Source organism: Thermobia domestica, chromosome 8, assembly GCF_964235325.1.
Source record: "Thermobia domestica chromosome 8, izTheDome1.hap1.1, whole genome shotgun sequence".
Taxonomy (NCBI): domain Eukaryota; kingdom Metazoa; phylum Arthropoda; class Insecta; order Zygentoma; family Lepismatidae; genus Thermobia; species Thermobia domestica.
Window position 1 is genome coordinate 50,602,619 of NC_137461.1, and position 22,351 is coordinate 50,624,969.

Sequence of the window (22,351 nt, forward strand, 5' to 3'; positions counted from 1 at the left end):
GTTCAGAATATATAGATTTTAAAGAATCCTCTGTGGACAAAAGTAATAATATGCTGTGATATAAAAATTAATTTAACTTTGAAATCATAATATAGTAATAGAATGCAATTTTCTTTCTGATTGAACATAAATTCCCGGATAAATTCCCATTTTGGGAATCTTCCCGGGAATATTCCCAGGGAATATTCCCGAAAACTATCTTCCCGGGAATTTACCCATCACTAAAGTGACTGTGCCACTGTTATAAGTTTGTTGGTGTCAGCGATGCGTAAGTGACTGTGTCACTTTCATTAGTATATGTATCAGTGATATTTAAATTATTGCGTCACTGATATAACAATGTGCGTCAAAGATGTATAAGTGACTTCGTCACTGTTATACGTTTCAGTGATACATAAGTTACTGCGTAACTATTATCAGTGATACATAAGTGACTGTTACTGGTATAAATATTTGTGTCACCTTTAGGAACAATATGCGAGCTAACTGTGACGTGACTGTAATCAGTTGGTTCCAGAAAAAGAAAACTATCAATATTATTGGCAACATACAAGGGGTTACCAACTGACCAGTTTTACAAGCTGAGGAGTATTTTAGTCAGGCTAAACTATGTATATTTCGACGTTTAAAATACAATTATTCTTCATTTGTTTAAGAATTATAAGTGGTGCCTGTAATTTTATTTTCTCGGAGTTCATAATCCCTTAGAAACGACGAAAACATGTATTTTTGTTGCGTTAAATAAGATTGGTCGATTGATGCTTCGTCTTTAACATTTGATTTATCTCTAATACACTAACTATTGAAGGTCTAGGTCTAGATGTATTACTCTAATTTCATATTAATACTATGCTCAATCACTTATTTTTACATACGAAACAATTAGCAAACGGAGAAATCATCGATTGCAATCGTGTTTGCATTACGAGGGTTAAAAGTTCAAAATTGAACACATTTTTCAGAAAGTTTGAAGTTACAACTTCTTAAGATAGACGCTTCATTTTTGGTATTGGCGAGAGGGGGTTGCGTGGGTGACCAGCACAGTGGAAAGCTAAAACGTATGCATTTTCAAGACAAGTGCAGCTATTGGGGAAGGGTTAAAGGGTAAGACGTCTTACAACTTGCAAATTGTCTTGTGTTTGACACACCGGGTCGATAGGCTGATAATATGTATTTGCCACCGCCATTCAAGCATCACTTTTGTGTGAACACCTTCAAATTGAACAATGACATTTGTCTGCAAAACATTTAGCAAGCATACGTAATTAAATGAATAGCATTCTTATCATAATTAATCTTATGATAATCTATATTCTGATATTCGTGCTCTCTGTAGGTAGGACTGAGACCAATATTTTCTCGAAAGGCTCTGTGTTTAGCCCGGGTCAGCTGTTAAGCAAAAAGTTTGCACTTTGCACACAGCAACACAGTATCGTATGTGGAAAATTATTTGTCAGTTTACTGTTAAAAATTAAGTTAAACCAAATATATTATCCACTACAAGCTGAAACTGACAGTTTATTCCACCGGCAATTCATGTGTTGTCAATCGCGCCGAATAGACGCTTCAAATAGATCGCGCAGCGCCAGAGCAGATAGCATCTCAAAAAATAGATAGTTAAAACTTTTTGCAAAATCTGTTCAATTTTGAACTTTTAACCCTCGTAATTCAAACACCCTTGTGATCGAGGATTTCTCTGTTTGTCTAATTGCTTCATATGTAAAAACAAGTCGATTGAGCTGGTATCGATATAGAATTCCGAGACCTTCCCTAGTAAGAACAATTATACGAATTCATATTTTGTATGATTATTAATTACTGTATATGTACTAATTATTGATACTAACCGTTATGTTGGTATCATTGCAGGATTGGTAAAAGATATTTCCTCGAAATAGCAATTTTGCTTCTGAAGTTATCAGTGACAAGTTAGTCTTGTGTATCAATATAATTTCCATATCAGTACTTTCAAGATAAACAAAAACGAATGTTTTGCTGGAAATCATCGTATATGATAAATGGCATTGTTGTTTCACTGAAAGGACGATAACATTTACACTAAACACTATACGTTATCAGCAAATTTGTATATTTTAACACAACAATCCTTGAAAATTTTGTAAACATTATTAATTTCTGTTTTTCAAACATATTACTTTCTTAGCTCGAATCTTATTAAAGGATCCTCAGGCCCTGTGTTAAGCTCTATAAAAGGTAAAAGAAAACTCACTGGATGCATTATTAGTTTAACTCCTAGCAACTCACTTGCAGTTGAATCTACCCATTATAAAAAATGGCCTACTTGAAAGCTATCATTGTTGCAGCTGTATGCTTTTTCTCAGTAAGTTTATTTTTACTTAAGTGACACTAAAAATTTCGTCGAGGAGAGTTCAAACTTACAAATTCATATGTTTTCAGAATGTTTGTAAATTTAGTATATATATCTACATTTAGTACATGCATATTTTATCATATGTCATGAAAAGTAAGGTTAAAATTCAAAAATACCGTCCACGTGGGTAACTTTTATTCGATTTCAAGTCTGTCATACAGGAGAGAATTTCCCATTAGTGTGTTTACATATAAGTTTACAGTATATCGATTCATATTACATTCTGAATTATGTATGCCACTGTATACCTAATACTATTCTGAGTTTGCCTTTCGTTTTTGTATAATTTATCATTAATTAACTGATGAAAATTCAATATTTATGTATTATGTATTCATTTAAACTGAACCTTGTAGCAATGGAACGTGACAAGATATTCTAGAGAATTAGCGACACTATTTCAATATTCCACTCGCAGAGCTGAACTGCAAAACTCAGTTAGGGTTTTTCTACCGTCAGACATTTGCTTTCAAATACTCGTAGTAATAATGAGAATACCAGTTCTAAATCTTCATATTCCTATGCTAGAGTCTGTAAAGTGCTGCCAAATTTTACTGACATCACTGATAGAGGACGTTCAATGAGAACACGTATTAATAGTATCCTATCGACATAACACCTTAAATTTGTGTCATCTTATCATGAAATCAATACATATATATCCAATAATTATCATATTTCTTACCTCTTTCGTGCAAAGTATAACATCACTTCCTAATAGTTGGCTCGAGCGATTTCTGTGTGTGTGATTGCAAGTGGAAGTAGATCCCCAGGGAACCAATTCAAGTAGTAATTCGCATCTCTTTCTTACATATTGCAGTGTTAATGCTGAAATTGAATTCTAAACGGTCTTTTCATGTAAGGGACATCTGCTGGTAAACTGTTGAGACATATAGTAAGAAAATCAGTGTTTCTTGTAATAAAAAACACAATATCTACATCTGATTGCTTTAATTAAAATAAAAACTGATAATGTTGACTAATTTAGCAGTCTGAACTAATTACTATTTCCTAGTGCTGAGTTGGAAACATAAAATTAGAACAGTTTCAGGATTATGTTATTAACAGTGTATAATAAAAATACTAAAAGTTATCTTTATATGAAGATTACCTAATTATTTTCTTTCATTCAAAGGTGTTCAATGTTATCAAGGCGAATTCCTCTGAAGAAGGTGGATGCAATTGTGGATACAGCGGATGTGGATGCGGAAAGTAACGATTCATGATAAGCCAACTGATTGATACATTTCTATTCGTTAGCGACTTTAGTCTTTGGAATACGACTGAAATTATTACAGTATGCAGTTAATATGTAAATAAAATCAGAAATTAATGAATTTACGAAATTGTACAGTACAACTAGGAAAAACGAAAGTTCTTTTTTAAAATATTCACTGGTTATTTATTGTAGGAATTTCATTACAAATTGTTGATAATGTTTCATCATTGTTCAATACAATTGTACATACTATCAAAATCCCTGTTTAATTTTCGTTGTTGAATAAAAAATCTTTTTTGTTAAATTAAATATTCATTTGTGCGTTTATTAATAATTAATATCCTAATTTACATCTTATTTACTCATATGCTATAGAAAAGAAGTAGAAATAATACGCCTGAAGGAACGTACGGATCGTAAGCGGGACTCAACCAAACTCGTCCAAGTATTTGCGCATTCTTTTGGAAACTATTTAACCAAGGGATTGATATTGGTGTGTAATCCTGACACGTTTACTCATGTGGTGAAAAAATGACTTTAAAAAGGGAAATATCTTTATCATTACAGACTCAAAAGACTGGCGAATAGAAGTCAAAGGAGATGGAGAAACTCTTCTTTGAGTTGTAAATTGAATTTGTAGAAATATGGTGATTACAATAGCTGATATGAATTAGTAAGTTATTTTTTTCGTGCACCATCCAAATTTCTTCTGTGTGTATTTAGGATATCAGGAAAGTTTCAACATCCCTCTATTTCGACACAGTTTCGACAAAATAATAATTTCCATTACACTTTTGGAATAACGCCTTCGTTCATTCTTTGTACAAAACGCCTAACACACTCTTTTCTCTCTCTATTCATCCAGTAGTCTTATCTGTGGTAAATTACTTGATTAAGAGTAATTGATCGTTATATATATATATATATATATAAAGTCACTTTTGAGTGAGCTACCAAGAGTGAGACGTAGTAACAGAATTCCCATAAAGAAGGTTGCATGAGACTGGAAAGAATAACAACTCATATCTAATGTAAATAAAATAAAGAGTTAGTTTGTGTGTCCGTCTGTCCGTCTGCCTGGGTGCGGTCTGGGGACCAGGCGAGTAGATCGAGAGTTACCAAAATTTGCTTATGGGTATCTTCGTCCAGGCCTAGATCAATACTAAGCGGTTTTTTGGTCAAAATTCGAACCATGGGGGTTCTGAGGGGGGCTTTTACTTGGGCATGTAAAAGTCGTAGAAAATGACCGATATTAGTGTCGAATTCACTAATATCGTTTTCGCAGTCGCTGAGATCAATGATGACAATTCCATTAGCGATGACTTGCATATTCAGCTGGCATTGTTGCGGGCCTGAGAATACCGAGACATGTCAAAATAACCCAAAATGACCGATATCCCTGTTAAATCCATAGTTGTTACGGTCGGTGAAATAAATGATGATACTCCACAGGCATTGACTTTAAATACAGCCCCCATAAGCAAAACAACTATAATTTTTCTCCTCCCTTGATCAAGTTCTTCTCATCATATTTAAGCAATCGGAAACAAAACGTTATCTACAAAGAGTTTAAATCAATCGACTATACTGCGTACTCTGGAAATCCACAGGGCTCCAACCTAGATCCGTTATTGTTTCTTTTATTCATTAACGATCTTCCTGATCACATATCATTACGTAACAAATTGCTCTTTACGGATGACCTCAAAATATACGCCAGGATAGAGACCGTCCATGACTGTCTCAACTTACAACATGACTTAGAAACTATTGCAAACTGGTGTTCTCTTAATAAACTTTGTGTAAAACATAAATAAGTGAAGAATTTATCGTTTACTAGAAACAAAAATCAAGTAGGGTTTAATTATTCATTTAATCAGATCGTATTAAATAGATTATATTTAGTGAAAGATCTCGGGGTTACGTTTGATACGAAACTAACATTTAATGATCATATAGTGCAAATAGGTAATGAATCTTTTAACATGTTACGATTCATAATTAGAACGGGAAAGGAGTTTAACAATATCACCACACTAACAACAATGTATTACTCTTATGTCCGATCAAAACTGGAATATGCTGCTGTCATCTGGAACCAATTGCAACAACAATATGGAAACGAACTCCAAAAAGTCAAATCCAAATTTATCAAATAATTAGTATACAAGAGTACTGGAATCTATCCATCTTACATTAGCAGACAACTTCTGTATCCCTACACTAGAACAAAGGCGAAATGTGGTAGATCTAATCTTTCTTCGTAAAATAATACAAAATGACTTTAATTATACAGATCTGATATCAACACTAAATTTTCATGTCGCTACACTTGAAAAGCTCATGTTGAAAACTCTGGCCTGCTCTATTGCAAAAAGGCGAGGACCAACGTATTGTTGAAGTCACCAATCTGAAGAATATGCTCTTCTTATAACAAATTATGTATCGAACACAACGAAATTGATATATGTAATATGAACTATAGTATGTTCAAGAAAATTATTATAAGTTTATTTTGTAATGCACCAACACTTTAATTGGGCTTTGTCTGTTGTATTGTTGTTCACAAATAAATAAATAAATAAATTTAAACCCCATTTTTGTATGTAGAATTATAAGGGAGCTGGAATAAAATTTGAAATGTTGATTTTTAATCGCTGAAGACTAACAAGCAACATGCATGACTTTAAATTACAATAAAATCCATCAACAGCTCATCTGATTTGTGAAAGTCAATAGCAATATTAGCAGTAGAATTGAAATAAATCATCACCTATAACGTCGCAGCTAGCCGAGGCTCTCGGACTTGGCGGACCGTCGTTGGATTGTGAATAGGTTGTGTTTGTGTATATAGACTGCCATTGTCCCAATTTTCAGCAGTACTTCTTTCGGCAGGTCATAGTCCATAGAAGCACTTCTTGTTTCTCTACACTCACATGATTCATCATGATTCTATTGAGAGTTTTCAAGCTAATTAGATATCCTATTGGTTCCTTTAATAAACAAAAAATAATCTCTGTGGTTTGAAGAACCGAACAGTTTTTAAATTTGTATTAGAAAGCTTTCATTCTTACAATGAAATGCGAAAATTAAAATAATTAAAAAGTAACAAACTGGGCCGTTACGGGAGCGACATTAAAATTATTTCTGAGTCGATAAGTATTGTTAAGTAGTTGTAAATCTATTGGCGGAGAGAGAGAGAGAGGAAGAATGAAAAACAAGTGTTTGTTGCGTAATAAAACATTCTCTGTCTAGGGAAATCAATTAATACGATAATATATACTAAGAAATAGGCTAATGTTTGAAAATTACACTTTATTTTCAAAGATAAAGTATTTTAAGAGTTAATCTGACAACTAATAACAAGAAAAGAGTGGCAAAAGATTTTCATAAAATAAGCTATATTTAAGGCTATACGCATTTCGTAGATTTGTATGGCTAAATGCCTTTCCAAATAGGCTAGATTTAGCAAAAATAGGCTAATTTCGCATCACTGATTTGTTGATTTAAGCAGCTTTAGAGTCCAATCTTTCTGACGACACACAAAATATCTCTTCATTATAAGTAAAACCTAATAAAAGTGTAATATCTAAATGTGAGATCGATTAGAGTCCGTATTGTCATTATCTACACCAGTTTACTACAATTCTATGTGGTTTGGAAACATTCGGTATTTGATGTAGTGGTTGTGTCGTCTGTAGAAATATGTGTATCAGGAGTACATAATTGACTGCGTCAGTGTTATGAATATTTGCATCCCCGTTAGAACAAAAGAGACAACAATATGCGAGCTAACAGTGATTTTTTTTTACAATCAGGGTATAAAATGAATTAAAAAATCGTTCCTTCAAGAAACCAAATATTGCGAATACAACATGAGTTGCCAACTGATCAGTGTTTTAATGGCTTAACGCTATTTTTGTCAGGTACAACTATATATTTCAGAGTATAAAATATATAGTTGTATTTTGAATATTGAAAGCTACAGAGTAAAAACGAGTCAAGTCAGTTATATATATATACCTTTACACAATTCCCCTGTTATCCATAAATTTACCTCTTTCTTCCTCTGTAGGCGAAATCTTTAGCATTAAATTTCTTAGAGACTAACCTTCTTCTTTCTGTGTAATTTAGTTCACGCAAACTACACCTTTTAGTCTACATAATTCTGCTTTCAACTCAGTTTTGATCATTTCTTAACTTACCTCATTTTCCCCTGTGATCTTCCATTAATCTGTATTTATTTTCAGGACTATAAACAGGTGCCTGTAATTTTTTTTGGGAGCTGGTAACCCTAAAAAGCGGCATACATTTTGGCGTCTTAAAAATTCGTATTCTCGATTTTTTCCATAGAATTTACAAGAAAACGTATAATTTTGTAGAGTTGATTAATATTTGTCGATAGGTGATAATCTTTGAACATTTTCTTTATTAGTTATAAGCTAAGAAGAAAATACGAATTCATATTTGGTATCAATATTAATTACTATAATATCGCAATATATGTATTAATAGTTGGTACTAACCGCTATAATAATATCATTGCTGTTTTAGAAAAAGGAAGTTCCTCAAATTAGCAATTTTTCTGCATTTTCTGCAAATGACCATTAATGGCAACATGATCTTCTGTACCAATATTATTGCCATAACAGTACTTCAGTATATTATTTCGATAAGATAAAAAATGAACGTTTTGCTGTAAGTTTAAGTCGGATGTGATATATGACTTTGATGTTTCATAGAAAGGACGATAATATTTGCAGTAATCACCATACGTTATCAGATAATTTATATATTTTAACACAACAATCCTTGAAAACGTTTGTAAACATTATTAATTTCAGCTCTTTGAACATTACATTTGTAGCTCGAATTTTGTTAAGGGCTCCTCATGATCTGTGTTAAGTTCTATAAAAAGGAATAACCTACTGCATGCATTACTAGTTAACTCCTAGCAATTCACTTGCAGTTCTAGTTTTCCACTATCAAAATATGGCCTACTTGAAATCTATCATTGTTGCAGCTGTATGCTTCTTCTCAGTAAGTTTACTTTTATTTCAGTGACACACACAAAATTCCATCAAGGAGAGTTCAAGCTGTTAAGTTCGTATCTTTGCAGGACTTTTGTTCATTTACTATCCTTATGTATGTTTACAGTATATTATCTGAATATAGTTTGCAGTATATCAGAGTATAGAACACGTATATTTTATCATATCTCATTTAAAGAGGTTAAAATTCAGAAATACCCTCTACGCATGTAACTGTTTTATTTAAAAAGTCCTTTTCTTAATTCTGTCAGAGAGGATTTACAGTAACTTGTTACAGACATAAGTTTACAGTATCTTGTTTCATATTATTTTTGAATTGTGCAATTGTATATCTACTACTATTCTGATTTTGCCATTCGCTTTTGTATAATTTTGAAGTTGAACCATTAATTTATTATCAATTCACTGATAAAAATTCAATATTTATGTATTATGTGTTCATTTAAATTGGAAGGTGTAGCAATGGAACATAGCAAGAGATTTTAGATGAATTGGATAAATTATTCCAATATTCCACTTGCAAAAGTGAAACACAAAACTTCAGTTCGGTCCTGAGGCATTTCTTCTTAAGTACGTATACAAATAATGATAATATCAATGTTAACCTTTCATATTTGTATGCTAGTGTCTGTAACGTGTGTTATGTATTTTTAACAATATTTCCTAACACCATTGACAGAGGATATTGAATGAGAACACGTGTTTATAGTATCCATTTGATAAATGGGGAATAAGAAAGAACAAAATTATGTTATTGTATATTAGTATAGAATCATGAAGTATTCTTAGATTGATCGATTTCAGTTGACATTTAACGCACATTTTTGATCATATTTGCTTTAAAATCTCATAACATTTAAGTATAACTTAAGAAAACATAATAAGTGAACAACTTCGTTTGTCAAAACTTTTTTAGAACACAAATTCGTATTATTAACAAAGGAGTTTCATTTCACAGTATGAAATTGCAGTATAATACCAAACTGGAAGTTGAAGTTTGAAACGGGGCATACTAGTTCGACGACTTCCAATAGTGTTAAACGGGTAAGGTCGGAGATGAAATCTGTTCTTCGGATGCTTATTAACAAATAGTTTCTCATAACATTTTACAATTTTTGCTATAGTTAAAGGAATCAACATTAAAACGCAAGTTCTACTAGATTTTACTATATCTTGTGTCAGTAGTAAAGCAAGATCTAGTCTTACGCCTGAGTCCACATAAAAAGGTGAGACCAACAAGGTTCTACGAGGAGCTGATGCTTTTTAGTATTTTATGCATATGTTTGCAGGGCATCAATATTTCGTGGAAACACCTTACAAATCTTCTTTTTGTTCACCTCAACCACAGGTTGGTTGGCAACATGGAAATTTTAAAACTTTTCTCTAGCTTGGGAGAACTGTACCCATACAAATACCTATGTTTAATAACAATAACATAGGCCGTACTTTCTGTATCATGCAGTACAACAAGTGGCACGCTAGCGGGTGGACGTGCTTTCAAGGAGCTGACGAACTTTGATCAAAGGTTCCATATTTGGGAGTTAGAGGTGTGATTAGAGTCAGCTGCTCACGATCAATGTTGAGCTGCTTGTACCATTAATAACTCTTAACAGAATTATGGTGAAACTCAAACGGAACTCTAACGCATCAGTAGATTTAAGGTTCTGTTTATTTTGCTGTTGTTCGGAGTGTATTGAGTCGGTCATAAATTCTACCAATTTGATCGCAGTCCAGGTAGAGCAACCTGAATCGACCAGCTGTATTTGTATAGTGTGGATGATATAGCGATTCGTCACGGAAGAAAATACAGTCTTCTAAGTCAAAATGATACAACAACATAATTGGGCATGATAGTTTAGAAACCATATTGTAATATTCGATTAAACTTTTTTTTTAATTTTCGGCCAACAACTAACAGAGAATTTAGGCACAATTAACGGACAACGATTGCAACGATTCACAACAACCAACTCCCTACAATGAAACATATCGCTTTAACAGGCATGGAGTAACAATTTGGAAAAAATGGCCAAACACCCGAACTTCTTTGAAATAAGTACATCAATATTGCAACATCTACAAAGTTAAGGGAAGATGGATTTTCACACTTCATTGAAGCAGACGAACTGCCGTTAGATATCACACAATATATGGATAATGGGACACCATATCATAGAAAAATGCTTTCCACACACTGGAGTAGGAAAAAATTAATACGAACTCGGATCTCTCCCGGACATTTCCAAAATTGAAATGCTTTGAATCTCGTACATGTACATTATACAATTGCCACACAAATAACTAACTAATACTTTTTTACTTTTTCATGACAATTTGCAAATAATAGAACAAATCCGATGCCTATGACACATTTGCATGTGATTCGGTGGAGAGGCTAAGAATTTTGTCAAACAATCTCCAAGAAATTGCGTGATTGTATCATTTTCGTTAAATATGGTTAAGTCTGTCAACATTGACTAAAGCTTAATCCAGTAAACCTTACTCCAGTTTATATCATAAGATGAACTTTTCTCATCTTATGATACAATCAAAACATTTATGAATGCATATCCAATAATTAGCATATTTCTGATTTCTTTCTGTGCAAACTATAACGTTATCGCCTAATAGCTGACTCAAATGGTTTCCCTGTGTATGATCGTGGATTCGATTGCAGTTGGGGGTACTTGCTAAGAGAACAAACCCAAGTAGTAATTCGCATCCTTCTCACATATTGTAGTTTTATTCCCGAAAGTGAATTATAAAAGGCTTTTCATGAGAGCAACGAGAATATTTCCTAGTAAACTATTGCAACATATAGTAAGAAAATCAGTACTTCTCATAATGAAAGCACAATATTTACGTATGATTGTGTCAATTAAAACAGAAACAGATAATGTAGAATAATTTAACAATCTCAAGTAATTAGAGGTTTCCTAGTACTGAGTTGAAAACATAAAAGTGGATCAAATACTGGGTCATATTTATTAAATGTGCCTAAAATGGCATTAAAATTAATCTTTATATGAAAATTACCTAATTATTTTCTTTTATTCAAAGATGTTCAATGTCATCAAGGCGAATTCCTCTGAAGAAGGTGGATGCAATTGTGGATACAGCGGATGTGGATGCGGAAAGTAACGAATCATAATAAGGCAATCGGTTGATTAATTTCTATTCATTAACAACTTTTGTCCTTGGAATACGACTGAAATAACACTATACAGTCAATATGTAAATAACACAAGAAATTAATGAAATTCATGAACTCTGTACTCCAAGAAGAATGAACAAATTATCTTTTCTTTAAAAAAAATATTCATTGGTTATTTATTATTGTAGCTTTACTACAAATTATTGATATTTTTTTTATCATTGTTTAGTACAATATGAATATACATAGTATCAAAATCCCTTGTTGAATTTTCGTTGTTGAATAAAAAATGTTAAATTAAACATTTCTCTACTCATTTGTTAACGTTTATCACGCTAACCTATATCTTCTTATTTATTTCCAATGTATACGTATATATGATCAGAAACAAGTAGATATTAAAACGCCTGAAGGAACATAAGCGTTGTAAGTAGCCCTTAACTAAACTCTACAACTATTCCAGCAGCCACTTAAAACCTCTATCTATCTAACTATAAGATTGATACTGGTGTGTAATTCTGAAACATCCATCACAAGATATGAATAAATAAAAAGAAGTAGAAACAGAGTTTAAAAGAGAGTGAGAAATAAAAGACATTAAGAAAGAAGGAAAATATCTTCATTTTTATTCTTTGAAAAGATATGAAATGAAAACTTTAATGTCCGACGGTTATTCCGCGCTAGAATAAAGAAACGGTAATGATTAGAAATAAGCGCAATATTCGAATAAATAAAGAGGGAGCAAATGGAGAGCCCCGAACAAAACCCAAGAACACGATGTTTGCCCACCACAAAGCTCACTCGGCGGGAGCTGAGTTCCAAGCAGGGACCCCACAAACCACAGGTGAATCCTCTACGACTGAGCCATCGTTCCCCTTCATTCTCATTCTTTAGCTATAATCATTTCAAAAAATATTTTATTTTAGTTCTGAAATTTTATCACTCACCATTCTTTGAATGCCAAAACATTTCGTATATTGCCACAAAGCAAGCTTCACTGCTATTAAATCTCATTTACAATTCTTCAGCAAAAATATGCTCAGACGTTTAAGAAAAAAGTATTAATGTAAAAATCGAAATTGGATTTGGTGCAATTTCTTGTAATCACAAACATATTATTGATGATGTTTGGAGTATTCTGAGATTGAGTGCATTTCCTATTGTCTTGATACAAAATTAAAGAAACTAAGTCAAATATATAGTAGATATTAATTAAAGTATGGGAACTTTAATATTATATTTCAAATATAACATTTCGTGAATTTTACACTTTATGAATCGAATTGCTTCAGTAGGAAGCAATGAGAGGTGTGCTAGGAATGTAATTATTTCATTCTATTGTAGCATAGAAGGAAACTAATATGTTACTGTAATATATTCGTAACTGTCATACTAGTAGATGAGGCACAGTGGTTCAGTGGTAGGGCTTTTACCTCTAGTCCGTAGGGTCCTAGTTCGATCCCCGGTCAAGTAAGTTTGTAGTTTACAACATCGTGTACGTGGGTTTTCTCGGGACACTTTCGTTTCCTCTCACATTTTCATTCCGCTAATTATTTTATCATCACTCATTTGCCTTAGTCATCCTCTTCCTAAGCTTGAAGAACATATTAAGGACCGTTAAATTGAAGTACTAATTTTAGTAGTACTATCACGAATCTTGTAAAATTCGTTTTTCTTGCCTGAGACGTGTAACACGATATACAATTCAACTATCAACTAACGTAACCTTTGATTCAATGAGAATTTAACCGTGCTTTCAAATTGTTACTTTCAATAACAATAAATGAGCTGTCCGCTTTCCACTTTTATGGCGTTGTACTAAACTAATATAAAATTATGTGTCTTAGTTTCAACTGTGAATAACTTCTATACATCTGAACGCAGTACTTTGATATTCATCTGAACTTTGTAGTTGTTCCATATTCTTGTTTAAAATTGTACAAAGAAGTTGTTCCAAACTCTTTAAATTCTTTTTATCTTGTGGACAGAATAAATAATAAAAGTTAACTACACCCATTGGTAATGCTGATAACTCTTGAGTTATTTAAGAAAAAATATATTTTCTTAACCCTAACATGTTTTCAGAGCTCACTTGAAGACTTCAGCTGGTAGAGCCTAATATTAATCTCGATACCAACTCATAAATTTCTATCAATTGTAGGCTAATTTACGAAGCACAAGGTAACATATATTTAAAATCAAATGTCAAGTATATGGAAACATCAAATGAAACGATCTGCATTCCTCTTCTTATAATTATGCAAATAATACAATTTACTTTATTGATCATTCAAAATTTTATTTGAATATATGTGAATTTTAATTAAATATTTTAAACTTATTATTTCACTTATTAAATTTATTAACCTTTTTAAACTTATTAAATTTGTTAAACTTATTAAATATGTTAAACTTATTACTTTTATTTCACTTAATAAATTATGTTAAACTTAATTTATTAAATTAAATAAAAAATATAATTTGGTTGAAATAATCTAATATTTGTAACCAAAATATTCATTAGAATTGCATGTCCAAATAACTTAATAGGACTTTCGAATTACTACAGAAGATAGTAATGACTATGTCTGCAATCTATTTGAACTACAAATGTATGAGGTGCAAATAGCAGTTATTTTGCAAACGATAAACATTTTACTTTAAAACTTTTGTAAATTAACTTCAAAATCGTAGAAGCAAATATTTTAATAAAAGTGATCTGGTTATTGCTCGTAATTAAAAGCTACTGTTTATACCAATAGTAAGAATTGTACCCACTCCTGGATTAATTTGTAATTTCGTATTTTATATTAATATGAGGCTGTTCAATCAAATGGGACTACATTGAAATTTATTCCTAAACCCTCGAGAAAATATCACCAAAATGTGACACTTTAATTACCGCTTAATCTATAATAGGTATTAGTCTCAAAATGAGGCTTCTAGCAGTACTGAAAATGTTAGATTAAATGTGGGGGTAATAAGTAATGAACGAAACCAATAATTGTATTTACTTCAACATTCCAAAAACTACTACACTTCATGGAAACACGATTACCGGTACACAAGTTTATTATCTAGTCAATACTAATCCTTTTTTAAAAGAATGGGCAAAATCACTTATCCTCTTTTTCTTCTTTCCACTATTGATTCATACTTTATTCTCTCAGTATTAAGTTCTATCTCTTTCAATAATTCTTCTCGGGTTCCTTTAAAACAAAAGATTTTCCTTCCCCTTCGACTCGATATTTATCCTCATTGTCTTTACTTGTTCTTCTAATCTCTAGTAATACCTGTCTCTTTTCTTCACATCACCCTCTAATTTCTTAATCATCCCATTTCTCCTACGACATTTCTCTTGAACCCATTTGTTATATTTCTACCCGCTCTACTTTCCCTCTCATCTACATACCATGAACTATTGGCTGATGTTTGGTTGTCTACCCATTTATCTTTAGTTGGTTATTTCTTAACACTTTGTACAAAGAGCTTTTCCAAAAATGTTTGGGCAACTCATCTGGATCTGCCTCTGTTAAGCTGGTCTGAGGTAATGATGGGCAGTGGAAATATTTCCGGTGGGAAGGGAAATAAAAATGGGGATATTCCCGAGTTTTTCCTGGCTTAAAATTCCCGGGAAAGAATTTATTTCAATTTCTTTATTTTCCAAATTATAAGAAACATATGACTAATTAGTTTATTTTCAGTTATTATCATTTAGTTCTAGGTTTAAATAATGTATACGTTGAAAAAATTGAAATCGTTGATTGTACTTAATATAGGGTGTTAATGAACTATACCGACAAACTGTAAGAGGTGATGCCTCACATCAAAATAAGAGAAAAAGTTCATATGAACCTATGGCGAATAGTGCATAGTTTCAGAGCTAGGGCTGTGGATGGTGGTTCTTATCAGCGTGAAGGAAGCCGCGCATATGTAATCCAAAAGTTCAAATTTAATAAATTGTCAACTGGTGTAGAGGGTATTTCCTACAGCATGTAATTCTCAGACGTTTTGAATAGAGTTTTCAGATATACCCTGATTTCAAGAAGGGTCAAAAGTAGGCAGGAGGTAAACCTTGACAACAATGGACATTCAATACTTTTGAGGGAAGGCGGAAGTGTTAGAAACCGGCAGCTCCATTTTTCTTAGTGTTCGGAGTAACTTGTGCTGGAATGTATTTCGTCACGGTATACTTCACGTTTTTTTTTTCACTTATAAGCGTGAAAGAAAACATTGTACCCCAGTACGAGAGACAGTGCTGCTGACGATCCTTAACACTTCCTACATCGCGCTAAAGGATTCCGTGTTCACTGCTATCAAGGCTTATCGTTTGCCTATTTGTACTAATCATAAAATCAGAGCATATCTCAAAATTCGGTTGATGACATGTCTGGGAATTTCACCCTGCAGGGAATAATCTGTACACCTATCGGACATTAATGAAATATGCATTTTTGGATTGAGTATGCGTGACTTCCTTTACGCTGAAAAGAACCACCATCCACAGTCTCTCGAATTCGAAATAGGACCTCTTGAAATTTGGCTTTTTCGCTATTTTGGACAGCCAAATATGCACTTTTCGCCATAGGTCAATATGAACTTTTTCTCTTATTTTCATGTGAGGAATGACTTCTTAATGTTTGTCGGTATAGTTCATTAACTCCCTGTATAACTAATTAATGACATGAATTTTTAATTTCTATTTCCATTTGCACTACGAAGTAGCAAAGTACTAGTTTATATAGATATGATGAAAAGGAACCAATTTGTAAAGTAATCTAGTAATTCTGTATAGATAAAGATGAAATACCATCAATACACCTCGAACCAACGTCAGTGATAGAGCCAACGTCGGTCTGTCTGTTGGCTCTGATTTGAATTTCGCACTCTGAGGTAGAATCAGATATTGAATAATGAAATCTCTATAGTTGTAAATCCATAAACTTTAAAAATGTACTGTTTATATATCAAAATTAGGATTGTTTCTCAGAATGCTTCATTAGTACCAGTGTTTCTGGAGCTGTGTTAATTAGGGTTTGTTTGCTTCCATTTACGTGTGTATTCATGAACCAAGCTTTGTTGGCGAATTTTTGTAACACCGTATATATTGTTCGAAGTTACCCATCTTCTTAAATAAGAGATTTAATAGTACACAGTAAGAACACAGTATCAATGTATATTGTACCTCAAATCAACATTCTGTATATATGACATCTCATACACTGGCAAAGTTACGAATTTTTTCTGGAGACGACGAATGTTTTCTGGCAGTTGCCAACCTAATTTGTTTATAACATTTAAAAATATAGTACGATTTTAATAATAGTAGTCGGGTCTAATTTAGAAAATCCATTTACATATAAATTTAAACTGTTAAGCGATGTAAAGATACCGCATGTACACTTTCTTTCTACATATTGTGCGATGTAAATGTCTTTCTACATATTTACTCTCAAAAAACATACTGTAATTAAAATACATTTATGCGTAGTCTCTAAATATCATAAAACAATAATAAAATAATACCGTACAGAGTATATATTTTAAAGAATCCTCTGGAGAGAACAGTAATAATTAAGGCCCGGATTTCTATGTTAAAACATTTTTTTTTTCAAACACGAACAACTCCAAAACAAAGATTATTTTCCTAATTAAGAGTCTGCAAGTAAAACTTACAAATTTTATTTCCCACAAAAATACATATTTTCTAAAAAAAATCATGTAAATAAATATTTTGGACATTTTTGTAATAAATACATATTTTAAATAATTTTCCGTTAATTTATTCTAATTTTCACAATGTATTTTTTTTGGAAGATATATAGCCTACATATATCGATAAAATATAGGCTACATAAGTCTATCCATCGTATTTACAAGCAATTTCCCTCCTGCAAAAACACCAAGTATATTTCGTCATAAATTCTGCTTATTTGTGCTGTGGTAACTTGTCCCAAACAAAGAGTTTCTAAGGGAGCCTTTTTGTATTTTGATGCCAGTACTGAAGCGAGGGCTAGTGACTGTAGGTGAAGGACAGGTAATCTTAGGATCAGCACTGTATTTTGTATTACTAAACAACAAGTGCTTTCATCACCGCGTGATTCTGTAGTGTTTGAGAAATGGCAAATGTTATGTAGTTGTACTGAAAAATAATTAAATAATTTCCAAACATGTCCTGCTATCCTCTAAAGAACTTTCAGTTTCGAATCACGTGATAATAGCCAGGCTTTTCAACGAATCTTTGCACATTTTGTGATCGAATGGTGTGACATATGACAATGTTATGTTTTCTGACTGCTTGTGTTCCTTACAAAGGAAAGTTGGTGTAGCTCTTTCTGTATGTGTCGTACACGCCCTACATCGATTGTTTCAGAAAATCCGAACCCTTTATCCTAAAGAGGACAAGTTTGTGTCAAAGGACAAAAAATTTGGAAAATCATCAACTAGAATAGAATTTTTCAAAGAAACAAATCCCGATCTTTCACTTTCTCCAACACCTGTAATCACGCGGTGGGGCGCCTTGTGCCTGACTTAATGCAGCACTACATTATGCAAAGAATTTTAAAGCCTTTGCATTTGCAGTAACTAAACTAAATACAGACTATGCTTCATCCATTGAAATTGTTCAAAATTTAGTGACAGTGACTTGAAATGTGCCTGGGCTTTTATATCTGCGAATTTTGGTTTGCTGACTCACTCTATAAAGAAACTAGGAACTACGAGAAATTGAGTTCCTCGGTTAAGAAAATACAGTACGTTGAAAGAAATTAAATGTGCTTACTGCTTCGGAAACTGAAGTCGTAAGAAATAAATTTAAAGGTTTGTTTGAGAAAAACATTGGCTATAAAACCCTATGTAAAATATCTGAAATATTGGAAGACCAAAACACAAGTGCAGTTGATGGTATGAATACCCGTGATATATGCCTTTTCAAGTTAACACCGTGTGATGTAGAACGTTCCTTTCCGCAATATAAGGCATTATTCCGTGACAATAAGCATGGCTTTACGATGAACAATTTGGAAAATACTTTAGTTACTCACTGCAATGCTCATGAAATTTCAACATCTGATGTTTTAAGGTGAGATGAAAATTTTCATTGTGTTTTTTTTTCTTATTTGAGTACATTTATTCTAACGATTGATCAAATAGGAAGATCTTTCATAGAAAGTAAGATCATTACTCAATATCCCAAACAAAGCTTAGGATATGCATATTGTAAAATGTAAAATGGGAGGTCAAAAGTCAACAAAGGGTTATAACTGTAAATAACTTTTGTATTTATCATTAGTTTGGCTTGATATTTCACAGACTTAAAGACGAAGGAAGGAAGATTGTTTCAATTTTATACTTATGTATGAAATATGATTTCAGGTAGGTGTCCGACAATTTGGGCTTCACAGATCCTGGCCAGACCAGAAGTGTTGACTCTGTCATGAGTCATGTTCTACATAGGGTCCTTATCTGTAAGACCCATAACTACAGGCACCTACTTGAGATTATATTCCATATGCAAGTGTAACAATCTCTCATTCTTGGGCTCTAAATCTGTGCTATTTCAATGGAATCTAATGGTAAAAAACATTATTCACAGTTCTATTCCCTTTATGACTTTTAGCCCAACCTATATTTAGCAAAGTTTTATTTTATCTACTATTTTCATAGTGAAATTTAATGTGACAGAATTCCTATTATGTTTAAGGTATCTATTTCCTTATTCAAATCATATATAAAATCTCAAACTAGGAAATCGAATCTCACGAATTGTTTACAGAACTGTTTATTTCAACAGGTTAATATCTGTAAGGATCTGTGTTTCAAGCGGTACATTAACATAATATCGATGCTTGCCAGTACATTGATATTGTATGTTACAATGATTTCTTTTGCCATCACTTCAAAGGAATAAATTTTGCATACTAGTGCATAACAGTAGATATTAACAATTATTTAACGTAAGATTCGAATTTTAGTTCTTTCTCATTTTATCCGTTATACTAAATATAAAATACTCTCTTTTATTAAAAAAGTTTTATATGCAAATTTAAATTATGCCAATATTTAAGTCGATGTGCAAGTGGTAGCTAATTTACACATTAATAGAGATACATTATCCGATTGTCCAATCATTTTACTTTCCACAACCACAGCCAACATATCCACAGTTGCATCCACCTTCTTCAGAAGAATCAGCCTTGATGACATTGAAAACCTGCAAAATAAAATATTATGAGTGTGTCGTACAGTGTAGTACAGAATTCAAAATAGTATGTCTTAAATTCTACAATAGTATTTGCGCTTAACGAACAAAATGTAATGCCCAAAGATGGGTCGGGTACAAATCAATACATCGTATCGTATAAATCAAGATTATTAATGTGAGCGCAACATTTCACGCACAATTTTCAAGAGAAAAGAAGAAAAACAATTTTTCTATGTACTTAAGAAGGGATGCTGTACGAAAACTATGTTACTGGTTGAAGCGACGCTTAAATATACATCTTATTAACTTATTCATATTACGCTAGCACAACTACAGTACATATTTTGAGTAATGAGATATATGACCAAGTGTTATCAATAGATATTAAATTTTAATTTATCTTTAAGGCTTATTAAATATACAAAGAAATTCACAAACTAATGCCTACATTGTTTAGCTTGGTCATGTAAATCATGTGTAAGTACTCGAGTTACTCCTGAGGGCACAGTGGCTTTTTGGTAGCGCTGCCAGCTCCTGTGCTAATGGTCCCTGTTCGATCCCAGGTGCATGAATTTGTAGTGAGGAACATCGTGTGCAACATCATTCTTGAAGGTTTTCCGTTTTACCCTAAATTTTCACTCCACCAACGGTTTCGTAATAATTCATTTAAAAAAAAATCACACCTTCTGCCTAAAGTGTGTAACCATTGGGTTTCAGACGTTTTCTTTCGGTTTTCTTCTTTCTCAGACAGCTACACTAAGTTTACTAAGTTTCTTGCTAAGGCTGATTTGTACTTTGCATTACGGTGGTCACAAAAATTAACTACCAATTAAACCTATAAAAAATTCTAACTCATAGAAAAGTCAAGCGAAGTTTCTAAATAGAAATAAACTTACTGAGAAGAAGCATATAGCTGCAACAACGAGAACTCTGAAGTAAACCATTTTTGATTGTAAGAGAGTGTAATGTTGAATTGACCATGCATCGTTCATCTATATAAATGGACAAAGTACTGAGGATCCCTTAACAGATTTTAGAGGTGCAAATAAACGTGTCTCATTTATTTGAAGGTAAAATAGAAGTAAACATCAAGTTGATTACTTTTTTCGAATATCTTATAGTCCGTTTCACATCAATAACAAGTAATTGTTATTTGAATGACAAGTTTCTTATCTTAAATGCTATTGATTATTCAACTTACAGCAAACTAGTTGTACACCTTGCGTTATCCGTTATCAGTTCCGCAAGTCATATTTTATCAGCTATATATATCTTTTCTTGTCAGCAATAATAACCGTTATTACTGAAAGTGAAGAAAAATATAAGCGAGGTCTCGTTTATGTTTAATTTGCTCCAAATATTAGCATTCACAAAAATATGATTTTCTTAACAATTTTTAGTGAAATATTCGTCCACTCAAAAATATCATGTACGATCACAGGCGTAGATCAATCGAAGTCGTTGCTTTCCCAGCGATATACAACATACCTAAATAATATACAACTTAACATTGGATAGAATTGTAGTATTTGTACGTGTTGCATATTATGCACAATATATGTGACACTTTGCAGGGCATTTGTTAATGTTACAATCTTATGGACTTATTGAATGCCAAGGGTTCGAACTCTAAAATTGAAATTATTTAGGGGTGAGATCTGAACTTCAATATCTCATAAACAATTCATTTCTTTGGTTTTTAGAAACCATATCCACAAGCATGGTTATTTATGGATTTATAGTATATTGTTTACACAAATCTGTTTTAATTAGTGCCCATCTCCATAACTTAATGAAACCATTAACCCTATTCTTTATTTTCTTAAAGTTAAGGCACTTCAATTAATTCCAAGTGGTCTATATGAGTTGAGTTTATTTCCACGAAAATATAATTGTTCCTCACTGATACCTAACAATGTTACTTTCATAGAATTCTACAATATTATAAAATATTGGGGAAAATAAATTTATTCAAATTGTTCTTTGGATATAGTGAGATAAAATGTTCAAACAAAAACGTATATTTATTCTGCATATCTACGTAGCTTAGTTCTATCGAGAAATTTAAGTCACAAGATATAAACACTTCTCGTTTCCATTCATTTAGTTAACTTCTGATTTTTAAAACAAAATTATTCTTATATTTACATATCAGTTAACAGAAAGATTGCAGAACAGAATATAACTAGCGTTAGATTCCAAATTTAAAGTTGATTAATGATTGAAACATTTTTTCAAGAAACAATGTTGATGGAATTAAATGGTACTCCTACCATCATCCATCTCAGAAAAATATAATATTGTATGCCATTGTGGTGCCCTACATTTTACT